Source organism: Heterocephalus glaber, unplaced genomic scaffold, assembly GCF_053883595.1.
Source record: "Heterocephalus glaber isolate CG9 unplaced genomic scaffold, H.glaber_assembly_v1.0 deba00000818, whole genome shotgun sequence".
Classification (NCBI taxonomy): domain Eukaryota; kingdom Metazoa; phylum Chordata; class Mammalia; order Rodentia; family Bathyergidae; genus Heterocephalus; species Heterocephalus glaber.
Window position 1 is genome coordinate 18,525,031 of NW_028258164.1, and position 24,658 is coordinate 18,549,688.

General features: G+C 48.2%; 1 long non-coding RNA gene across 1 annotated transcript; it reads left to right on the forward strand.

Annotated features, from left to right (window-relative positions):
- Positions 1 to 5,713: 5,713 nt before the first annotated feature.
- Positions 5,714 to 12,207, forward strand: LOC147828984 (uncharacterized). Its single transcript, XR_015449923.1, has 2 exons — positions 5,714 to 9,674; positions 11,214 to 12,207. It is a non-coding gene; the product is annotated as an uncharacterized LOC147828984 (long non-coding RNA).
- The last annotated feature ends 12,451 nt before the right edge of the window (positions 12,208 to 24,658 follow it).

Genomic DNA, 24,658 nt, shown 5'->3' on the forward strand with positions numbered 1-24,658 from the left:
ATTTGGGAGGTCTGATCTTTTGAAGTTCTTTATAGATTTGAGATAGTAGACCTTTGTCTGAGGAAGAGCAGGTGAAGATTTTTTCCCACATTGTGGGTTGTCTCTTCACACTGCTGGTGGTTTCTCTTGCTGTGCAGAAGCCTTTTAATAAGAAGAGATCCCACTTGTTGATTGTTTGTGCTAGTTCATGGGCAACTGGGGTTTTGTTCATAAAATCTTTTCCTACACTGATGTCTTCAAGGGTTCTACCTAACCTCTGTTCCAACTGGTTCAGAGTTTCTATTTTAATATTTAGATCTCTAATCCATTTTGATTTTAGTTTAGTGCATGGTGAGAGATATAGGTCTAGTTTTAATCTTTGGCAAGTTGAAGCCCAATTTTTCCAGCACCATTTATTAAAGAGGCTATCTTTCCTCCAGTGAGGGTGTTTGGCTCCTTTATCAAAGATGAGATGGCTGAGTGTGTCTGGAGATGTTTCTGCATCTTCTAATCTGTTCCACTGGTCCTCAGGTCTTTGCTAGTACTATGCTGTTTTTATCACAGTAGCTTTGTAGTATAGTTGCAGGTTGGGGATTGTGATACCCCCTGCCATGTCTCTGTTACCTAGAATTGCTTTTGCTATTCTGGGCCTCTTCTTGTTCCAAATGAATTTTTGGATTGTTTTCTCAAGGTCCATGAAGTATGCTGCTGGGATCTCAATTGGAATTGCATTAAATCTATATAGCAGTTTTGGAAGTATGGCCATTTTCACTATATTAATCCTTCCTACCCAGGAGCAGGGCATGTCTGCCCATTTTCTGATATCATCTTCAATCTCTCTTTTCAGAGTGCCATAGTTTTCAGAGAAGAGGTCTTTGATTTCTTTCGTTAGATTGATTCCTAGGTATTTCAGTTTTTTGGATGCTATTGTGAAAGGAATTATTTGCCCTATTTCTCTCTCAGTGAGTCTGTCATTGGTGTAGAGGAAAGCTATTGATTTTTGTGTGTTGACCTTGTAACCAGCTACTTGACTGAATTTGGTTATTAAGTCTAGAAGACTTTTGGTGGAGTTCTTGGGGTCTTCTATATAGAGTATCATGTCATCTGCAAATAAAGACAATTTGACTTCCTCATTTCCTATCTTTATTCCTTTTATTTCTTTCTCTTGTCTAATTGCCATGGCTAATGTTTCCAGAACTATATTGAACAAGAATGGTGATAGTGGACATCCTTGTCTTGTTCCTGATTTGAGTGTGAAGGATTTCAGTTTTTGACCATTTAGTATGATATTGGCTGTTGGTTTTTCATAGATGGCTTCTATCAGTTTGAGGTAGAGACCATCTATTCCAATTTTTTGTAGGGTTTTTATCATAAATGCATGTTGGATTTTGTCAAATGCTTTTTCTGCGTCTATGGAGATAATCATATAGTTTTTGTCCTTGGTTCTATTGATATAGTGTATTACATTGATTGATTTTCATATATTTAACTATTCCTGCATCCCTGGGATGAATCCCACTTGATCAAGGTGTATGATCTTCTTGATGATCTTCTGCATTGTTTGCCATTATCTTATTAAGGATTTTTGCATCTATGTTCATTAGTGGGATTGGCCTACAGTTCTCCTTTTTGGTTGGATCTTTCTCTGCTTTGGGGATCAAGGTGATGCTTGCTTCCAGGAATGAATTTGGGAGTATTGCTTCCCTTTCAATTTCATTGAAGAGTTTAAACAGTAGTGGCAGCAGTTCCTCTCTAAATGTCTTGTAGAATTCAGCAGTGAAGCCATCAGGGCCTGGGCTTTTCTTAGTTGATAAGTTTTTAATTACATTTTCAATTTCATTGGTTGATATTGGGTTGTTCAGAATTTTTAGGTCTTCTTCGTTCAACTTTGGGAATTCATATGTATCTAGGAATCTGTCCATTTCTTCTGTGTTGTCCATCTTATTGGCGTATAGGTTCTGGAAGTAGGTATTGATGATCCTCTGGATTTCTGCTGGGTCTGTTGTCATTTCACCCTTTTCATTCCTAATTGCATGGATTTGGGCCTTTTTTTCTTTTTTCTTGTAAGGTTGGCTAAGGGTTTGTCAATTTTGTTGATTCTTTTGAAGAACCAACTCTTGGCTTCATTGATTTTTTGTATCGTTCTCTTAGTCTCCATTGCATTGATTTCTCCTCTGATCTTTATAATTTCCTCCCTTGTATGAGCTCTGGGTTTGTCCTGCTCTTCTTTTTCTAGAAGCTTGAGGTTCAGCATCAGGTTGTTTAATTGGGCTCATTCTGTTTTCCTAATATGCATATTCACTGCTATGAATTTCCCTCGTAAGACTGGTTTCATTGTGTTCCATAGATTTCGATATGTTGTATTGTCATTGTCATTTAATTGAAGGAACTGTCTGATTTCTTCATTAATTTCCTCTGTGACCCATTGGTTATTCAGAAGTGTGTTGTTCAATTTCCACGTGTTTATGAAATTTTTTGAGTTTCTTTTGCTATGGATCTCCAATTTCATTGCACTATGGTCTGATAATATACAGGGGATAACTTCAATTCCTTTGCACTTACTTAAACATGTTCTATGTGTGAGTATGTGGTCTATTTTGGAAAATGACCCATGTGCAGCTGAGAAGAATGTGTATTCTGATTTTGTGGGGTGGAAGACTCTATAAACATCTGTTAAGTTCATTTGTTCAAGAGTTCGATTGAGTTCTAGTATTTCATTACTTATTTTTTGTCTAGTTGATCTATCTATTTGTGACAGTGGGGTGTTGAGGTCCCCCACTACAATTGTATTAGCGCATATATGACTTTTCATGTCTTTTAGCATTTATTTTATATAGTTGGGCGCACTAGTGCTTGGTGCATAGATATTTATGATTGTCATCTTTTCCCCTTTGATTGTTCCCTTTACAAGGATGTAGTGTCCTTCTTCGTCTCTCTTAATCAGTGTTGGTTTGAAATCTACTTGATCTGCCAAGAGGATAGCTACTCCTGCTTTTTTTTTGGTTCCTGTCGCATAGAGTATTGTTTTCCACCCTTTAACTTTCAGTGTATGAGTTTCATTTTTAATTAAGTGTGTTTCTTGTATGCAGCGCATTGTTGGATTTTGCTTCTTGACCCATTCTGCCAGTCTGTTTCTTTTGATTGGTGAATTGAGACCATTAAGATTGATGGTTATAACTGAAATGTATTGACTTGTCATTGCCATGACTTTTTCTTTTTGTTGGGTTCTCCCCCTTTCCATTTAATTTCTTGTCATGCCAGATGGGTTCATTCTGCTTTGCTTCCCGGGGTTGTGATCCTCAATGTCTGTTCCTAGGATATTGTGTAAAATTCTTTGGAGCGCTGGTTTGGCATTCACGAAGTTCCTAAGGTGCTCTTTGTCATGAAAGTATCTTATTTCTCCATCCATTTTGAAAGATAGTTTTGCAGGGTACATCGATCTGGGTTTGAGGCTGTTTTCTTTTAGGGCTTGGAATATGTCACTCTAAGCTCTTCTTGCCTTGATGGTTTGTGTTGAGAAGTCTGCTGTGATTCTGCTGGGCTTTCCTTTCTATGTGATTTGTTTCTTTTCTCTGACTGCTTGGAGAACTTTGTTCTTCTGCTGAGTTTCTGGAATCTTAACAATTATATGCCTATGTGTCGATTTTTTTTGATCAAGGCTATTTGGAGTCCTATATGCCTCCCTTATCTGTATGTCAAGCTCTTTTCCCCTGCTTGGGAAGTTTTCCGCCATTATTTCTGTGAAGAGATTTTTTATATCATCTCCACTCTCTCCTGTTTCTTCATTGATTCCGATCAGTCTTATTGTATTCTTCTTTGCATCATCTAGCAGCAGCTGGATTGATTTCTCATGTTCCCTTATAATTTTGAAGCAATTTTTCTTTTCCTGGTCACTAATTGCAATCTTATCTTCTATATCTGAAATTGTGTCCTCACATTGGCTCATCTGCTGTGTAGACTTTCAATGGAGTTTTTCATGTCCTGGAAATCTATTTGCATCTGTTTTATGGATTCCATTTGTTTCTTATGTTGGGATTCCATCATGTTTCTGAGCTCCTCTCTAGATTTATTAATCATGTCTTGCACTAGGGGCACAATTTCTCCTGTTATCTGAGAAATTATTTCTGATTTCATTTTTTCCAGATCTCCTTTTGTTGCCAGTTCAGTGGGTCCAGGTGGTTGAGTACCAGAGTGTTCCATCTCATTTCCCTTTGGGGTTGCTGTAGGTGATCTGGAAGTCTGTTTTTGAGACTTATTTACATGTTTTCTCATTTTGACTGTGGGGGGTTGGCTGTTGGCGCCTGCATGGATTACCTCCTCTGAGCTGGGTGAGGTGGGACAGGGGCTGGGAGCAGCAGTAAGCATGGTGGCCCAAAAGCCCTTTCCTGTGGGCTGGGAGCAGTGGGAGGGATGGTGGCTGGGAAGCCCCTTCCTCTGGTCCAGGAGCAGAGGGATGGTGGCTGGGAAGCCCCTTCCTCTGGTCCAGGAGCAGAGGGATGGTGGCCCAGAAGCCCCTTCCTCTGGGCCGGGAGTGGTGGGACAGAAGGTGGCCCAGAAGCCCTTTCCTCTGGGCTGGGAGCAGCGGGAGGGATGGTGGCCGGGAAGCCCCTTCCTCTGGATGGGGAGCAGTGGGACAATGGCTCAGAAGACCCTACCTCTGGGCCGGGAGCAGCAGGACTCAGTATTGTGGTCTGGTGGTCCGGTATCCTCTGCGTCTTTGTAGTGTGGAACCAGGTGGCTGTACAGGGGAGCGGGCAGGTGTGGGGGGGTGTCCAGTGGATTGTTGCTGGGGTGTGGGCTGATTCGGCGTGTTCCACGCGACTCGGGACCTCGGTAGGTTGTCTGCAGACCTGCCTGTCTGCAGCGGGCTGATTCGGCCTCTTCCGAGTGACTTGCGACCTCAGTAGGGCCGATCTAGGCTCTTTTTAAAAAATTAACTTGTTATTTCTCTCCATATGATAAACATTTACTGTATGACATTTATTGCAAACCCACCCCCCTCTATTTTTAAAAATTTAGTTTGTGGTTTGCTTCCTGTGTGAACTTTTCCATCTTCATGGAGAAAAGTCCCTTGGTATTTTTCCTTGTGATTTCAGGTGTCAAGAGTCATTAGAGGGCTGGGAATGTAGCTCAGTGGCACTGCACCTGCCTGGTAAGTGCAAGGTCATAAGTTTGATCTCTGGTACCGACAGAAAATAAAAAGTCATTAGAGACACAGGCAAATATTTACATATATTTTCATTTTTTAAAAGAATGTATAGGTTTGGGTTTGGAGTTTGGTGTGAGGTAAGGATCTAAATTTATTTTGCCTTTGAATAAAAAGCAGCTGCTTCCCCTGCCTGTTAGGATTCCCTGCCCCGTGGCCTCATGCTGTCTGTCTATCTCCTTTGTCACATGCTTGGCTTCACGAGTTTTCTGATTTTGTTCCTGAGCACAGTGCATGCCTGAGGGACAAGGGATTTGCTCAGGGTGCACCTTGCCTGCCTGGCCCCCAGCAGTTGGTCTGCATGGTGCCTGTATGTGTGACTGGGCCTGCGCACATGTGTTTACCTGTGCGTGCCTCTACCTGTCCAAGGTTCATGGAGTCAGGTGTCTTTATCAACAGCCGCAGGTCTCTATGTGGACACATCTGTGCCACTTGCCCTGTGATGCAGGCCCAAGCCATCACGTGAGTGTTGTCAGTCTCCTCTGGCCAGGTTAGTGGTGTGGGGTGGGAGGGTGGGGCTTGTGGAAGGTGGTTGGATCCTGGGGTGCTGTGCTCAACCTGGGAGTTCCGCGCTGTGTGGTGTTAGAGGCAGGTCATCAAGGCATGGCCTGGAGCGTGCAGCCCCCTCCCTGCTCCTTCCTTCTCTCTGCTTCCTGACGTCAAGAGCTGAGCAGCCCTCCCTCGGCTGTGCCATTTCTGTCTTGGAGCCTGCCGACCAGGGCCTGTAACTCTTCTCCTCGCCTCCTTTAAGCTCCAGGTGTTCGTCATTAGCTCCCACCTGCGGGAAAGTGATCCCTGCTCCCATCTACAGGGACTGAAGTCTGCCCTTCCTCCTCCGAGGATGCTTCCTGTCTCACCACCGTAGTGAAATGTGGAGAGAAACTGGATGTTGTGGACATCAAGCCAGTTGCCCCAGAGGGACAAGAGGATAGGGTTTTTGGGCAGGGACTTGAGCATGTGTCAGCATCCAAGCAGACTGCTGCAGCTTTGATAGGAAAAGTCCAGGTCTGTCCTGCTGCTGGCGGCACAGAGCACTCCTAGGATGGGGCACAGACAGTGTGGTGGTGGGAAGCCAGAAGATGACTTAAGACCAGTTTCCCACCAGTTCCCAAGAGGACTGAGCAGGAGGTCAGGGGACAGGAAATGGTGGAAGGAAGTCCTGGGAAGGGAAAACCTGAGGACAGGAGGATGTAAGACAAGAGGATATGGGGACAGGGGGATATGGGGCAGGAGGGCTTGGGCACAGTTTCCTGGAAGTTGGCTGTTAGCTCTGGTTCCAGAGACTCCAAGATACTTATCTGCCTTGTCTGGGCTTGGGACCCCACAGCTGTTCCAGCCGCTCCTGTCCTGGGCCCGTCCCCCTGGTGGCACTGGAGTGACAGTAGGACTATTATCCATCAGATGATAGACACACTGGGGCTGTGACTCTTCCCATTCCCATGGGAACAGGGCTGGGAGACTGGAGGCTCCCGGGAGCCCAGGGCTGTACAATCAGTGTCTGCAGCCTGGCATCAGGATCTGCCCTGTCTGCCACCCCCTCCTAGCCGTATTCCTGCAGTCCTCAGTCCTCAGTCCTCTGTCACCCAGGTCCCCTCTGCCTTGATCCCTGGCTCCCCAAGCCCTCAGTACCTCTGGGTGATTCCTGCAGCCCATTTTCTGGTGACCCCGGGCTTCTGGCTCCAGGGTGTGGTGCTGCTGGCAGCAGCCTTGTGTTTCTGTCCAGCAGAGTTGGGACACATACTCAGCTGCACAGCATTGCTCTCTTTTTGAGCATGCCATCCCGTTTCCCCAAGGCCTGCTCTCTGGGACTCCAAGTGACTATGATCCCCCACATCTCCTGCTGTGGCTGTGGCCAGGCTGAGGACAAGGTAGTGACTTGGCTGCTCAGGGACTGGGGATCAGACCAGGGTATCCAAGTCTCTGCCAGGGCTCTCTCTGAGTCCCCTCAGGAATGCCACAGGGGCTGTGCTCCATCTGGCCTTGCCACCTACTGCCAGGAGCTATGCCAATGGCCTCACCCAGGTGGTGGCTCTCAGTGTAGAGGAGATGGAACCAGCCAACCCCATCACAATACCATTAGCAGAAGAGCTTCACAGGTGACAGGCTGGGGATGTGTCCACACTGTGTTCCGTCACACCTGCCACCCCAGGGCCTCACCCACCATGTGGTCCGCACATCACAGGCATTAGCGATCACAGCTGTTGTTTTCCTTGCACTAGGGTTCTGCTAATGGGCAGCCACTTAGTTTCTCTCTCCCAGTTACTTCCTCTGTCATTTTAGGGTCTCACCTTGTTCCAAGAAAAGAGAAGAAATCAGGGATCTGAGGTGCAGTTTCTCTGAGGGGTTGTTTGATGTGAAGAACATCCACCTTTAGGACTTGGAAACAAAGAGCAAAGAGGCCAACATGTCCTTCTCCATGTGCAGTGCTACCTGGAAGCCTCTCCAGTGGGATCACAGATGTGGTCTGTGGATCTGAGCATTGATTGCAGACACCTCCCAGGACTGGGCCTGGGGCTCTGGTGATGAGCCTAACAGGAAACTGGGCCCTGCCCCATTCACACAGACGGCCTCCAGCCCTACTGCCCATGGCTTTGCGCTCAGAGCTGAGCAGGAGGGACAGTGGCCAGGCCGTGTCCTGTGGTCTGTGTTGTGTTGCGGTGCCCCTTCAGGGTAGAGCGCTTCGATGGGATGGAACTCAGTGTCTGGCACATTTTAACAAATCCCTAAAAAAGCACAGGGACAAGACTAAAACTCCAAAACCCTGCACTGTTAAGCATGGATTACACTAGTGTTTGTGGGCATCTTATCTGTTTTGTGCAGCTGTTGCAGACTGGTGACTTGTAAAGGACAGAAGTGGATTTCTCAGTTCAGGAGCCTGAAGTCCAAGAGCAAGGCTCTGGCAGGCCGGGGTTTGGTGAGGATTTCGGCTCCCACGTGGCGTCAGGGAGCTTGGTGGTGGGGAAAGAGCCTCACTCCCAGCCAGGCCTGTATGATGTGTCGTCCCCAGGATGGCAGGGCCCTCACCACCCCTCACCCTCCAAGGCCACAAGTGTCGGCACTGTTGTGCCAGGCTTGTGTGCCTACCACATCACATGCACACATACACAATACCACACCCAGACCCACCACGTTCACACACTGGGTGCACACACGCCGCACACACACATATGCCACGTGCACACTTACCCCATGCGCACACAGACATACACAAAGACATACAGCACATATACACAGAGACACATGCCACATGCACACATCACATGTAACACCGCATACGCACACACGCACACATACCACATGCACACAGACACACGTTCTTTGCACAGTCTTCCACACAGTTGTGCCATTGCACTCCCCTCCCTGGCGCTGGAAGTCTGGAACCCTTTGCTGGTGCGATGCTGGCCCCGTGTCCGTCTGGCTGGGCTGTGGGGCTCAGATGGGCAGTCGGGCTCTAGTTTGGGGGTACTTCGGGCGTGGCCTTGGAAACATGGAGAATGGGCTCTGCTCACATTCCTCTCTGATCGGAGTCCTTCAGGAGCCCAGGGAAACATGGTCCCTTGGAGCTGGTCCATGGGGCAGTCAGGGCCTTGCATGTGGGCAAGTGTGGTTGGAGCATGTGTTTGGCTGTGTGTGTGTGTGTGTGTGTGTGTGTGTGTGGTGTCTGTGAGATTTTTTTCCAGACAAGCTGCTGCTTCTTTGCCTTAAAATAATATCCTAATTAGTTTTAATACCTGCCTGACTGTGCATCTAAGTCTGTGTCACCGAGGAAATTGCTAACAGCAAGTGTGCCAATTTGCAGGGTAGGGAATGTAACCTCTGAGAGGGGAGGGCAGGAGAGGGAAAGAGAGGAGAGGAGAGCAGAGGCACGCAGCTTTGCCTCCCTCAACGTTGAGGGAATCGGTGCGGGGCTGATTACTGAGGCAGCCTCCAGACAGATCCACACAGCTATTGAAATTCCAATCACTGCTGTGTACCATTCCCACCTATATAATTGTCAACTGGCCCTTATCATTATTTATTATGCAAAATTGAATTTTTTTGAAGCATGAAGAATGAAGTAATTTCATATGCAAACAGTTGAAACTCTCGTGTGTATTCTGATTACGTACGTGTTGATAAATCCACTTATGATGAGTGACAGTGTGAGGTTTGGGGTCCGATCGGTCAATCTGTGGAAGGCGCTGATGAAAACGATGAACTAAATGCCAGAAGAGTCCCCGGCACATCTCAGGACGGAGTGTGTGAATGCTGCTGCCTGGCCTGGGTCTATTAATAACTCAATGTGATGGTGTGTAATGAGCGGAGATTTTCCTGGTGATTGAAGTATGATATTTTTGATCTTCCAGATGTTGCTGCTTAGAAATTCATATTGCTCTTCTGCTGATCAGCACATAATGACCTTCCCAGACCTCTTAGCTATTGAAGGCCCTGTTACTCCTACACCAAGTCGAGCTGGCTGTGTGTGTTGTTGTACACCCTGTTCTTTGTTGTAAGTCTCCTTTATTCCCTCTCATTTTACCCACTTTATCCTTTTGTATGAGGCTGCAGAGGTGGAGCAGCTGAGGCAGGTGGTCACCTGGGGGTGGATCTGCCCCTTGCAGGTCAAGGTCTTTTCATCCCTGGGGTCTGTGGCTATGGCCCAGGCACCAAGACCTGGCCTTCATGTGTGAGAGGTCTGTGGTTCCTAAGAGCCACCTAGTGTAGCTCCTGGGGTCGTGGGATGGGGTGGGGAGGTCCATTCTAGGCTCCCAGGGAGCCCCAGGGCTGTGGCTGCCCAGGAGTGGAGAGAATTTGGGCTTCATGGCTTGACTTGTCCCAAGTCCCAGAGGAACCCAGGGTGCCACGCTGGTGTGATGGAAACCAGATGGGCACAGGGCTGGGCCAGTCTTTGGGAAGCACAGGATGACCCTGGACACAAGAATGGATGAGGGCACAGGGGTCATCATAGGGGCATCCACAGGTTATGGATGAGACACAGGCATTGTGGTTTTCAATCAGTGTTTATGAGCAGAATCTTTCCAGCATCCATGAAGGTCCTGTGCTGTTCTGAAGTGTGGATAGGGTGAGGGAGGGGTCCAGAAAGCTCTGCTCAGTCTGATTCTGAGTCTTGTGTGGGCCTGGGGTCTGTGATGGGCTCTTGGATGCCCATCCCATCTCCTTGGTTTGTGAAGCCTGGTCTTTGCCCTGGCTTGGGACAGCACTTCATTCTTAAAGTGCCCTTTCTAGGGCGCGTTCCCAAGCCCACACTGGGACAGACAGAAGCACCCGATTCTCCCCTTTCCCCCGATGGCCAGAGCAGGCTGTGGTTTGGCCAGTGGCTCTCACACCCCTCCCCTTCACTTGCCCTGGTGCCCACTAAAGATAGACCGGGACAACTTGCCTCCGTGTCTTCCAGGGTAACTTCACGGCTGCTCGTGGAGCCACTTCCACAGGAGGTGCAGCTCAGCTATCAGCCGAGGCTCCCCTCCCCCCATCCTGCCACTCCAAATGGTGCCACTTCTCTGAAGAAGAAATAGGGAAAGCTCAGCCTTAACATGGCAGAGAGTGGGGAGGGATTAGGTCCATTGTTAATATCCCCAATCTTCCCCAAACCCGGTAATCCATGACAAACCCAGCTTACCCTTCTGGAGATTCCCTACTGTTTTTACAGAGATGCAACAGGCTGTCAATCAAACAGCCTGCATCTCCTGATGTTCCACCAGCCCCTTGGCCATGACAGCTTGGCTGTCCTGGATGCCCTATACCCACTCTGGGAGCTGTCTCCTTTGGAGTGGGCTTGAATTTGAACCAAGCAATGGAAGTGAATTTAGACCAATCAGTAGGGACAAATCTGAATTTAGACTAATTTGGACCAACCACAGGCCTGCAGCTGCTATATAAGCATCACTCCTTTCATACTTCCCAGCTGGTCTAGGAGAGTCTGTTCTGGTGCACTGACCCTCCCTGCCCTGTGCTGCAGCCCCAGGTTTGTTCAAATAAAGCCTTGCTCTGGTGGTCCTGTAAATCTCCCTGTGATTTATTTCTCCAGTAGTGTGGGCTAGGAATAGCAGAGACCAACAACCAGAAGAGTCAAGTGATGGTGTCCAGCACTGGCAGCATTAAGGGCCAGAACTGTAACAGGAGGACTGAGGATCATTGGCCTCAAAGCCTGGTGCTGCTAGCAGAGCTACACGTTGCCAATACACAATTTCTATCTGAATCGAGCAAAAGAACCCTCAACTAACTGGTGATAGTTATGCTATCAGAAAGTTATTGTCCTTCCAACACATATGGAACACTCGGTGTTTACATGATGAAGCCTTTGTGCCAACCAACAAACCCAAAGTTAAACACAGATCAATGGAAAAAAGCAAGTAATGCAAATCATGACTATGAGTTTGTGAATCAGCTGGGTTGTTCTGGGCAGCTCAACACAGTAGTGACTTGTAGTGGCCTTGCTGCATACCCACAAGTCCCATGTGTCACTCTGGCAGAAACATTTCCTTTGGTAAAGAAGATATGTTCGGGGAAGCTCATTGTATGGCTGAGCTCCTGTGACTTGCTGTGGGCTGAATCATGTGCCCCTACTAGAACCTGTGTTCAAGGCCTGAGCCCCAGGACCTGTGAATGTGACTTTATTTGGAAACAGGACTTTTGCAGATGCAACCAAGTTAAGATGAGGGCATTAGCATGGGTCCTGATCCAATGATGAGTGTCCTTATTCAAAGGTCATGAGAGGACACAGACCTCTGGAAACATGTCATCGTGTCTTTGGATCCATGAACATGGGATGATGACTTTCTACTTATTTATATCTTCTTAATTTCTTTCAACAATGTAGTATTCATTATGTGTTACATTTCTCCTGTTAAACTTATTCCTGAGTATTTTTTTGATGCTATTGTGAGCAGTATTGTTTTAATTTAATGGGTTGATTGATCATTGCAAGTATATGGGAATGCAATTGATTTCTATGTAATGAGCTTGTGTTTACCACTTTATGAGCTCATGCATTAGTTCTAATAAAATTTTAGTGGATTCCTCAGGATGTTTTATATATAAGATCGTCTTCTGCAAACTGAGATGGATTTGTTTCCTTTCTACTTTGAATGCTTTTTATTTCTTTTTCTTGCCCAGTTGCTTGGGGAGAACCTCTAGGACAGTTATGGCATATATATAGACGTACCCCCAAAGGTTCAGGCACTCACAGGTGGGGCTTTTGGGAGTGACTGGATCATGGTTGTGTGATATTGGATTTGTCCACTGATGGGTTTAGCATAGTTCTGGGTGTGGATAATGGATTTATTGAAGAAGGAAGAACCAGCCTGGGTGTGGGTGGCACCAAGCAATTGGCTTATAGCCTGGAAGGAATAAAGAGGGAAAGAAGCCGCCTGCCTCTCAAGTGGAAGGTCCCGAGTTCGATCCCTGGTACAAAAAAAAAGAAAACACTCCAATCCCGCCCCCCCCCCCGCCAAAAAAAAAGAGGGAAAGAAAGAAGGCTGGCTGCCTCGTGCATACCACTCCATGAATTGTTTCTCCTGTACCATGCTGCCCTGCCTTGGAACTAGCTGACTCTAGACTGAAACCTCTACAAACTCTGAGCTAAAATAAACCTCTTCTCCTTTAACTTGTGTGTGTTGGGTATTTTGTTCTAGCAATGAGAAAGTAACTAAGGGATTTTGGTACCAGGTAAGTGGGATTGTTGCCATGATGCTACATGACAATGTGGTTCAAGAGCCTTTGAAACTGGCTTGTGGGAGGAGTTTGGAAAGATTTGGAGAGGCCGGCTGGAGAAGCAGCCCTAGATTGTTGTGAGACAAGCTGGATAGGAGATTGTGGTAGAAGCTCAGAAGCCCAGAATGCCGAGACTAGTGCACCTATTAAAGACCAGGCTCAAGAGGTTTCTACTGTGAAGAGGGGCTCCATCTGCTGTTGGAGTCCAGGTCATGTGTGTTATGCTCTGGCAGACAATTTGTCTGTGTTTTGTTCATGTCCTGAGACATTGCAGGAGGCTGAGATTAATTAATGCAGCACACTAATTAATCTGGCAGGAGAAATTTCAAGGAAATCTAGTTTTTTTTTGTATTAAATTCTTTTATTGGTACATTGTAGGTATACAACACAATAGCATTTCTCATTGGGAATTGGACCTTTACATAATGCATCTTGGTTCTTATTTTTCCCCATTCCTAGCCCTCTGCCCTTCCCTATTTACAAAGACTTTATTTCCATTTTTTCCATTTCTCAGCATTTTTTCCTTTGCCTTCTTTCATTTCCCCTGCCCCTCCCACTACCCCTACCCCTTTGGACCTTTTCTTCCTATTTTACATTATCGATTATTCATTCTAATCATTGGTACATTTTAGGTATACAACATAATGACATTCATCATTGGAAATTTGCACCTTTACATAATCTCTCTTGGTTCTTATTTTTCACCCTTACCCAGGCCTCCCTTCAACCCCTCCATTCCTCCCTATTTACAAAGCTTTTGTTCCTATTTTTCCATTTTCTCATATTAATTCCATTCCCTTCTTTCTCTTCCCCCACCCCTCCCACTTCCTTCCCTTTACCCCTTTTCTTCCTATTTCACATTACCTATTATACATTTTAGTCCTTATTTATACTTTTGGTTTCTCACACCAGAGACACTATTTGGTATTTATACATGTGTGTCCTATTTCTTTCACTTAAGAGTATCGCCTCAATGTGCATCCACTTAGCTATAAATGTCTCTAATTTCTCATTTTTTATGGCTGAGTAGTACTCCATTTTATAAAAAACCCCCACATTTTCTTTATCCAGTCTCCAATTGATGGGCATTTGGGCTGTTTCCAAGTTTTAGCTATCACAAACTGTGCTGCTGTGAACATGGGTGCACATATATCACTGTGGTATGATTCTTTTAATTCTTTGGGGAGGATCCCCAGCAGTGGAATAGCAGGGTCAAATGGGACTAAGGAAATCTAATATTGAGGTGATGGTATGACTACTACTGAGGGCTTTTAGCTAGATTTGTGTTGAGAATCAAGAGGAAAGGGCCCAGTAGAATGATTTAAAGTTTTGAGTTTGGTCAGAAAAGAAACTCTGGTAAAGTTGCATCCTGCTAAGATGGAGCAGATGAGAACTTGGTTGCTGAAACAATTTTCATTAAAAATCCAAGTACTTTGGGACAGGACAGTAGAAAAGATGGCCTGTGGACATCCCTAGATGTTCAGCAAGACTCCACCATTTGCAGCCTCAAAATTGCAAAAGTGAAAGACTTTGCTTTGAGAAGAGAGCCCCAGTGGACCATGTTCCAGAATGGCAGCAGCCTTGGGAATTTGTTCTTCTAGATTGGGTTCATAGTACTCAACAATCTAGGCACTCAAACCCTGCAGCCAAGAGAGAAGAAAGCCTGGCTACTACTCCAGCTGGTGGCAGACTTTGGTGTTATCCACGTGGTGCTGGTTTTATTTAAGCACATGAAGAATGTGAGAGTTGTAAGGTCAGGAAGGCTTCCACCCAGATTTGAGAAGAAAGTGTGGGGGGGCCAGTCACTGTGTCCCTGAGAGGGCAGTGCACGAAGCTGTGAACGTGAGGCCAAAGATGCAGCGGACACCCCAGGAAGTTGGGCAAGCCAGGCATGTGGAATGTCTGAGAGCTGCAAGGAGTAAGTAAAATCAGCCCAAGAGAGGCCATGAGGGCTACAGTCACTGGCTGTGCCACAGGAGATGGTCCAGTCAAGCCATTTGGAGTTCACATCTTGCACAGATGTCTCAGGTATTGGACACGGAAGTACAGGATGTAATGTCCACCGTGCTGGATTTTGGTCTTGTTTTGGTTCTATTCCTTTCTATCCCCCTATTTCTACCTTGTGGAATTGGAATATTTACTTTGTGCCATTTTATGTTGGAAGTGTTTTACTTTCTTTTCTACAAGGGCTCATAGGTAAGAGTTTGTCTTAATTCTCAAAAGAAGACTTTAGAACTTTTCAGCAATGCTGAAACTGTTAGTGTTCCATGTAGGAGTGGATAGCTTGCCATGCCATGTCACACCATGTCACTGCTCTGGTGAAAATGCAGCTCCCTATGATCTTAAACCTGGACCCAGAAAAGAACTAAAAAAAGGCAAAGTTTAGTATAACAAAAGATGGTTTATTTAGGGAGAAAAGGTGGAAAAGGAAGAGGATATATAGCTATAGTGAGGGGATAGAGGGGTTCAGAGCTGAAAGCCCAAGAGCTCTTATTCCTGGCTTCTTTTATCGGGTACTAGTGTCTTCCCCATTCCCCAGGCAGGCGGGCACTTGTTGATATCTGACCTAACCTAGGCATGTCTGCCTACATTTTTTTTGTCCCTTTGTAATAAATGAGTGAAGGGGGAGGACCTATTAGGATGACAGCTTACTTAATGATTAAGGGAACATGTGTAAATGCATGTATCTGGTGCAATATCACACTGATGTTAAAGTGAGAGCATACGTACATGTGTATATGTGTAGATGTGTGTTGTGCATGTGTGTACACATGTGTGTCTTACATATTAAATAAGAGTCCTTAGGTGGCTGTCTCTTATCGCTCTTACACTTTGTCAGGTGGGTGAGGGGAGCTGGCTTTCCTGGTAAATGTGTTGCCTAGAGCCTCTCCCAAGTCTAGCTAGCTTTTTCTTCCTTTGTCTTACTAACTACCCTAACTTCAGAGTCTACCTGTGAGGGTAGAAACTGCTTTTGGTGGTACAGGCAAGAACTGCTTTTAATAAGTTTCCCTGTCATGCATGGCCTGAATGAGACCTTTGTAAAGCAAACAGGCTGGTCTCAGCAAACAACAGGCTAGTCTCAGTAAACAAGACAGATGGTCATAAAGAAAATTTAAGGCAGAATATACAATCTCCCCAGCATTAAGAAGTCCAGTGATTATTTGCACACCTGCGCTGACCGTCCTTGGATCCTCAGTCATAAACATTCCTTATGACCACAGGCCCCCTTTCAAGCTCTATACAAGCCTAGTTCCCTTCCAAGCTAACTGCTAATCTCTCTCTCTCTCTCGATGTTAGCCCATCCACACAGATGAAATTTTCCCCAGCTAGCTGCTGAAATCTGCCCCTGATTTCAGTCTCTGTTCACTCCTAGAATAGAATAAACTTTTTTCCCCCACAAAGCTTATCTCTGAGTAGCAACTCACATTCTTTTTTTTTTTTTTTTTTACTTAAATTCTTTTATTGGTACATTGTAGGTATACAACACATTTACATTTCTCATTGGGAACTTGTACCTTTACATGATGCATCTTGGTTCTTATTTTTTTCCCATTCCTAGCCCTCCCTTCACCCCCTCCACCCTTCCCTATTTACAAAGACTTTGTTTCCATTTTTTTCACTTCTCATCATCTTTCCCTTCTTTCCTTTCCCCTGCCCCTCCAACTTCCCCTTCCCCTTTGCCCCTTTTCTTCCTATTTCACATTATCTATTATACCTTTTACTCCTTATTTACACTTTCAGTTTCTCACACTAGAGAAACTACTCGGTAAACTCACATTCTTATTGATCTTGATAAAGCTAAATGATCTTAATCATTAGCTCAATGAGGCCTTTATCCTAACTTTTTCCTACCTCTGGGGCCCCTGGTGGTACATGAGGACTTTGGCAATTCTTAGAGATGGACTAAATGCATTTTTCATAAAAGGATGGATATGAGTGTTTTGGGGGCCAGGGGCAGAATGTTATGTCTTGTAGCCTGGATGGAATAAAAAGGAAAAGAAGAAGGAAGGCTGGCTGCTTTCCTGCCTACCCTGCCATGAACTGTTTCTCCTCTGCCAGGCCCTTCTGGCGTGCTGCCCTACCTTAGAGCCAGCCAACTATGGACTGGAACCTCTACAAACTCAGAGAGAATAAACCTCTCCTCCTTAAACTTGGATGTGTCAGGTATTTTTATCCCAGTAATAAAAAAGAAACTAAGACAGACATTGAGGATGTGAATGGACATGTTGGTCCTTTTTTCATGATCTGAGGGTAAGATATACAGTCTTTCATCACAAAATATGATGTTAGTCGTGGGGTTTTAGAGGGCTCTTTTATCAGATGGGAAAAGTTCCCTACTACTAGTAGTTTGTTGAGTGTTTTTGTCATGAAAAGATATTGGGATTTTTTTTGGAAGTGCTTTTTCTGCATGTATTGAGAAGATCATGTGATTTTTATCTTTATTTTATTTTACTGACATAACGTATTACCTTAATTAATTTTCACATATTCAACTAATCTTGGGCTCACAGGACAAATTCCACTGGGTCATGGTATATCATTGCTTTTATTTGTTGCTGGCTTCTGTCTGCTAGTATGTGGTTGAGAATGTCTGCATCTGTGTCCCTAAGAGATATCTGCCTGTACTTTTCTTTCCTTGTCATGTTTTTGCAGTTTTGGTAGTGGGTAATACTGGTTTCATGAAAGACTGCATATTCTTAAAAATAATTCCCGTCAATTAAGGAAGTGATTTGGGATTTTGCTAGGGACCAAAATGAAATTTGCCAGTCTCACAGGTACCAGCCTCTCCAGTTGTGAGGACCAGGGCAGCAGACAGTTGGGTGTTCCCACTGCTGCGTGGTAAGACAGTGGTCAGCTGCCTGCAGTTGTGACTTCTGTTAGTGAGGACACCTCAGGGCTGAGGTGCTGCCCCCATGCGGGTGCTGAAGCCCACATGTTGCCCATTTCCTTCTTGTTGGGGTCAGGCCCACATGGACATGGTTCCAGCCACCTTCACATCTCTTCTAGGGAGGTGCCAAGTGTCTTGGGGATAAACTGGGGTGGAAGCCTCAGTTAGCGATGACGAAGCAAGGGGCTGAGATGCAGCCTGAGGAGGGGGCAAGGCAGGTGGGACCTGGGCTTCTGTCTCCTTATTCTGTCAGTGCTGTCCATAGGCAGAGGCAGGGAGCAAGAGACATCTTCAGGGCTATATAGAAATCAGTAAGATGGGAAAGACTGGCAGATACACATGGAACCTGGAACCTGCACCTTCCTTAGGAAGTGCTCCTGGGATTAGAGTGGGAAGTGGCCAGGAGCTAAGTGGCCATGTTTTCAGCAGCTCTTCTTCACGGAAGGGTAAAAGCCCCCAGCCCTGTCTCTCATCACTTATACCAGCCTGGTCCTCACTTTTACCCCGACCACCTGTGACCAATGAGTTGGACCAGGACTTCTGAGCAGGTGGGAAGCTGGACACAGAGACTCTGACCTTCTCTGAGTCTGTTTCTGGCTCAGAGAGCTGGATGAACCTGTGCTGATGCAGGAACTTATAATACAAAGCATCTGGCTCTGCAAGCTTGACACGGGGGTCCTGGGAAATCGTTTTGTGTGAAGTTTTGATCCAAGCCACCTCAGATCCTCCCAGAGCAGGAAGGGGTAGAAAGTAACAGACAGTGAGAGCTGGGGGAGGGAAGGGGCTGTGGTCCCCACCTCCAGGATGTCAACCCACACCTACTATGTGAAAGAGTGCAGGATACCAAGAAGAACCAGAACCTAACCCTGCCCTAAAACTGCTCAGGGCTGAGAAGAGGACAGCCTGGGCCACTGAGTCCCACACAGCTCCCGAGTGGAGCAGGCTGGAGGCCGGGTGGCACATTGGAACATTCTCAAGGTCAGTATGGTTCAGGTGGTAGGGAGGACACTGCGGGAGGACCCACAAGGCTCATGGTGGGTAGAGTTAGCAGTACCTTTCAGGGTGCGTGGTGAACAGCATTGGCACGTACACCCCCCCCATGGCTCATGGTGGGCAGAATTGGCATGGACCACAAGGCTAAAAGTGGGCAGGATTTATGGGGAACCCCTGGGTTTATGGATGGCAGGAAGGATCCTAGGGCTCATGGTGTGCAGACATGGTGGGTACCCCCACATGGTAGACAGAACTCACATGGACTTACAGGGCTCATGTGTGGCACCATTGGCAGGGACCTCTAAAACTCATGGTGGTCAGAGTTGGCATGGACCCCTCACAACCATTGTGGGTAGAATTGTCGGGGACCCCAGAGGTCATGAAGGAAATAATTAGCAGGGATCTTCAGTAAAGTTGGCATGAACCCCAAGGTCTCAATGTGGGTAGAGTTGGAAGAGTCCTCCAGGATTCATGGTGGGCACAATCTCCTTGGACACCCAGATGTCTTGGTGGGCAGAGTTTGTGGAGACACAAGGGCTAAGTTTTGGCAGAGTTGTCAGCATTGCCAGGGCTCTTGTTGGGGACCCCCAGGGCTCATGGTGGGTAGAGTTGGTAGGGACCCTTAGGGCCCATTTTGTGCAGAGTTGGTGGAGGGCCCTGGTGTTCATGGTGGGTGAAGTTGGTGGGGATCCCTGGGTTCATGATGGACATTGATGGTGGTGATCACTGGGGATCCCTGCAATGAGGTTCCAGTACCCTGCAGACCTGAGAAATAAATGTGCTATGGGAAAGAACTAAGAGAGAGAAAGCGGGGTGCCAGGATGACCAATGCCTGTGCAACAAAGGCCCTGGTCAGTCCCAGGCACTGACTTTTATTGGCAATCAATTGGGGTAAAGGCAAGCTACATGCAGTTTCTATGGAAATTAATGTAAACAAGCCTCAGAAAGGACAAGACAAAGCATTCTTGAATTAGGAACAGAATAGACAAAATATATGGTTGTAATTAGAACATTGTCCTAGTTGAAGGTCTTAGTTGTGGAATGGAGTTTGGGTGCGAGTTACTCTGATCTTTGCATGTAGGCTTCAGCCAGACTCACTTCTATAAACAAGCCAATTGTGGAGTTAACTCTTTACAGCCTTCTTTGGGCATAATCAATGTTGCAGTCCTCTGCAGGGATCCCCAGGGTTCATGGTGAACAGTGTTGATAGGGACCCCTTGAGGTGGGCATAGTTAGCAGGGACCCCCATGAGCTCCTAGTAGATAGAGCTGAAGAGTATCCGCCAGATTCAAGGTGGGTAGTATTAGTGGGAACCCCCAGGTCGGCAGAGCTGGCAGAGACCCCCAGGGTCCATGGTAGGCCTAGTTGGTAGGGTTCCCCAGGTTTATGGTGGACAAAGTTGTCAGGGACCCCAAGATCTCATGCTGGATGTACAGTTATCAGGGCTCCCCAGGGATTGTGGGGGGGGGAGAGTTGGCAGGGACCCCAGGACTCTTGGTCAGCACAGTTGGAAAGGACTCAACAGGGCTCATGGTGGACAGAGTTGGCCAGATCACCAGGGCTTATGATGGGCAGAGCTGGCAGGTATTGCCAAGCCTCGTAGTGGTAGAATGGGCAGTTTCTGGACTTCTGGAGTAGTTCTCCTGTGACCAGGCCCAGCTCCAGCCATTCCCCTCCTCCTGTGTGCCCTGGCCATTGGCCTGCTGTTAGTGGGAACCCCTTGAGGTCGGCCCCCAGAATGCAGGCAAACAGCAAGTGCTGCAGAATTGAGCCTGAATCCTTTCTAAATCTGTTACTGTTGACATCTGCCTGGCCTGAAATCAACACTCATGCGCAAACATAGACCTTGGAGCCTGGGCTTGTGGTAGCTGTCATGGCTCTTGTGTCCCCTCTGCAAACTAGGGCCATGACTTCCTGATTTCAGGCTCGGGCAAAACGGGGTATAGGGGTTTGCAGCTCATGTAGCCCTCAGGCTAGGTCCCACATGCTGAGTGGACATTGGACATGCATGTGCCCACATGTATGGGCATGTGCAGTTGGGGCCATCATGGTCCATCTTGTTTTGTGGGAGCCCGTGCCCCAGGAGGGCATGGCCACTCAGTGCCTGGCCCTCACCCGTCAGGGCCTCCTACCAGTCTGGCTCCAGGCAGCCCTCCGGGGAACCAACTGCCCAGGGAGTGCCCTCATCATGGGATCTGGGGGTCAGCCCCTGCCTACCCCTGGGGCAGAGATGAGGCTGGGGCATGGGGTGTGTCACCTGCACAATAGGGGTGAGTGGCAGCTGTGCAGGGTTGGGGAGATACATGGACAGCTCTGGCACCTGCTGAGTGCTCAGTGGGCGCTGGAGCTGTTCTTCATGGGAGGGGCATGGAGCCAGAGTCCACTGTTGTGCATAGTCACGCACAGGCACCATCACACACAGGCTATGGGTGGGCTGGGATGGTGGTCGAATGTACAAGAAGATATGTCTGTTCTTCCAGGTGGCTGGTCATCCACTGCCCCCACCTGTAGCTGTTGGCTGTAAGAGCAGTGAGACACGGGAGGGACATGTGCAGGAGGCATGTGGGAGGCACACGGTGGGGACCCAGGAGGGACATGGAAGGGATCAGGATTCGGCTCCCTGGGCAAGCCTGGGCCTAGGGCCAAGTCCACTTACTGGAGGGTAGGTGTGGCATGTGAGGTGGGACAGGGGATAAGGGGCATCACAGGGCTGCTGAGAATCTGGTGTCTCCTGCAGGGACAGAGCAGGCCGTGGCTGAGGGCCCAGGGTGGGCCAGCAGGATGGGCACTAAACGGTTGGGCTCAGGGAGTGCCTCTCCAGGAGGCTTCCCTGGGTCCCGAACCTGGATGCATTTCCTGGACCCCAAGCTTTCCTGTCGTGGTCTCCACACCCACACCCAGTGTGTGTGGGTGACCTGAGAAGGTGTCACCATCTCTGAGCTGGCCTTGGGATGGCCCAGACTGGGCCTGTACCACACAGGCTTGTCCTGGGGGTGGACTGGCCTGGAGGGTGGCAGTTTGAGCTAGAGACACTGCCATCACACCAGTGGGGCCAGGACAGCAGTAAGTGAGCTCTCCTGACCCCTCATGGATGCCACCTTTATCGGACACCTCTTTGATAGACATTCAGTGGCTGCAGAATGAGCAGGTGGGTCTGAAACAAGCAAACCACAGGATTTCACGCGGAAGCGGCTTCCTTCAAAGGGGGAATGGGATAGGGTGGGGTGGAGGGGGAGAGGCAGAGGAAGAGGGAGGCTGTGGCGTACAAGGCCTCCCCTTAGAATAGAGGCAGGACGAGTGGGAGAGCCGGGTGACAGGCAGAGTAGTGGCAGCGGCTGCCTGCTGTCTCTGGAGCCCCAGGCCCCATCTCGTTCCAGCCGTGTCTGCCCCCAGGCTCCCCCTTTCTCCAGCTTCCAGTGCCAGTGCAGGGAGTCCTGGGAGCCACTGCCAGACACCACTGCCCTGTACCGGCAGCTGCGACAGCGCAGGACAGGACAGGGAGGCTCATGTCCCCACACGGACTAGAAGGACACATGCAGCTGGGCTGGGCCACAGTCCCGTGTCCCACGAAGGTCCCAATACCACCCTCCAGAGGAGAGCGGAGAGCTGAACAAGGGAAAATCACCTCGCATTCAGGAAAACCTCCGGGATATTTATTAACTCCGTACCACTAAAAAGAGTAAGTGACATAAACCATCTGGTTTGTTTAATAAATGGAGTGACCTAAATGGCTATGGCCAGTTTCTAAACGAATACCCAAATAAAATGAAAAGTGCCTATTGTTCAGGAACAAAGGTATAATCAAATTCTAATTTTCTATTCCAATAAACATCTTTGAATTAATGCCTATTCCACTAATGATGAAGGTTTTTTATTAGTGTTCTACTTGATTAATAAAGCACAAACACAGATTCCACATAATAGCGCTGTCATTTCCCCGTGGAGGGCGCCTGGGTGGCTCCATGCATACACTGAAACCCAGGAGGGAGAGAAGCGAAGCTGAGAGGAAGGTGGTGAAGCATGAAGGCTGCAGAGAAGGGAAGTCTGGTGTGGAGCGGGCAGAAGGGTGCTTGGCGCAGTGCCTTGCTTAGCACAGCCCAGGAAGATATGCGGAAGGAGCAACTTCAACCCCACTTTCAGCAGGGAGCCCTGGGCTCAGAGCCCTGCCGTGGCCTTGGGAAGCTTTGGGAAGAGCAGCGGCCCTGCAGCTCTTGCTACAGAGGCTGTGGGCAGACACCTGCCTGCCACCCAGCCATGTGGAGGCCATGCTTGTGCGCTAGACAGCAGGGTGCACTCTCAGGCCTGAGGCATGGTCCTGGGGCTGCAGGGAGGATGGAAATTGTGAACTTGAGTGGAAGGGTGTGGTAGGGGCTGAGGAAGGCAGCATCCTGAGAAAGGTGACCTTGCAGAGCTGGGCCGAGGACTGTCGACCGAGGCTCAGAACATGCAGCATGGTGGCATCTTCAGGGAGACTCTCTCTCCAGTGAGGATACGTGTGTGAGGACAAGTGGGTACGTCCCAAAAGTCCAATCCTCCCCACCCCAACACCCTGATATCTGTGGGTCTGATTTCTCCTAAAATTGGGATTGAACCCAGGGCCTTTGTACTGAGTTACAATTTTTTTAAAAAAAAATTTTGAGACTGGGTTTTGGCTGTTCTCTAAGTTACCCAGGCTGGGCTTGAACATGTGATCCTCCTGCCTCAGCCTCCCAGAGGGCTGGGATTACATGCCTGCACCACTATGTGAGGCATCAGTGTCATCACTCTGTGAGGCATCAGTATCTTAATCACCATTAAGATAAGCGCTGGTGCATTTCTTCTTTTATTTTTTGGTATGATCACATCTAACCATTTTCTCCCATCATCTTAAGCAATATTCCATAAAAATGCATCACTGATTGCTTGGGATTACTCAGAACCCTCCACTTGAGGTTGGCAACCAGGCAGGAGGCTCTGGTCATCTGGGCCTCTCCACCAGGCATCAGACTGAATCAGAGCACTGTGCTCAGGGTACTGCCGCCCTGTGTAAAGTGGGGTGGATTAGCCACGCCCCTCATCTAGCCACACCCACCCACTTAGCCCCGCCCCCACTCCTCAGCCAGATATGGGTCCCCACCTTGTTCACTGTGGCCTTAGGAGAATTAAGGTCCCAGTGAGCTCACCTGCTGTTCTCCAAGGACAACATCTCGCAGTCCTCTCCGCCCCAAGGCAGGCCGTCACAGGCAGAAGGAAACCCTCCTCGTTGCCCTGGGTCTCGACCCCACCCTGGCACACATCACAGCTTTTTGTCACTGTGACAGTGCCCAGGGAAGTGCCTATGGAGAGCTGACTTGCTGAGCCCAGGCTGTGGGGCTCTGGGCCTGGCACAGGCTCAGGTGACGTCCTCATGGGTGGTGTCACCACGGCGGAGCATGTGCAGAGGGGAGCACACGCTGAGGGATGGTGGGGCCTTTGGAGGTCGGGCTGGCTCTGGGCAGACTCAGGCCCCATAGGACCTTGGGCACTGCACCAGACATCACAGCCATGTATCCTGGCCACAGCCTCTGTCAGGCAGGAGCAGGTGTCCCTGGCTCCCTGAGCTGGGACCCCATAGGGACCAGGCTGCGGAGGGGCTCCTGTCCCTCCTGAGACTCCTCTCTGAGTTTCCTTCCCTGTGGCTTCCCCATTCCTCTTGGAGTTTCCAGCTGCACCCCTCTTCTGTTCAGCCCGACACCAAGTTTCAGTTTCTGCTATGTCACCATGCTCTCCCTGGGGGTTCGTGTCCAGAGGACCTGTTGGGCTCCTCTCCATGTCTGGCTGTCCTCATTGCTGCTGTCCTCATGCCATCTGCAGGCACAGAGTCATCGTCACTGCCTTCCTGTGTCCTCATGTGTCCTGTG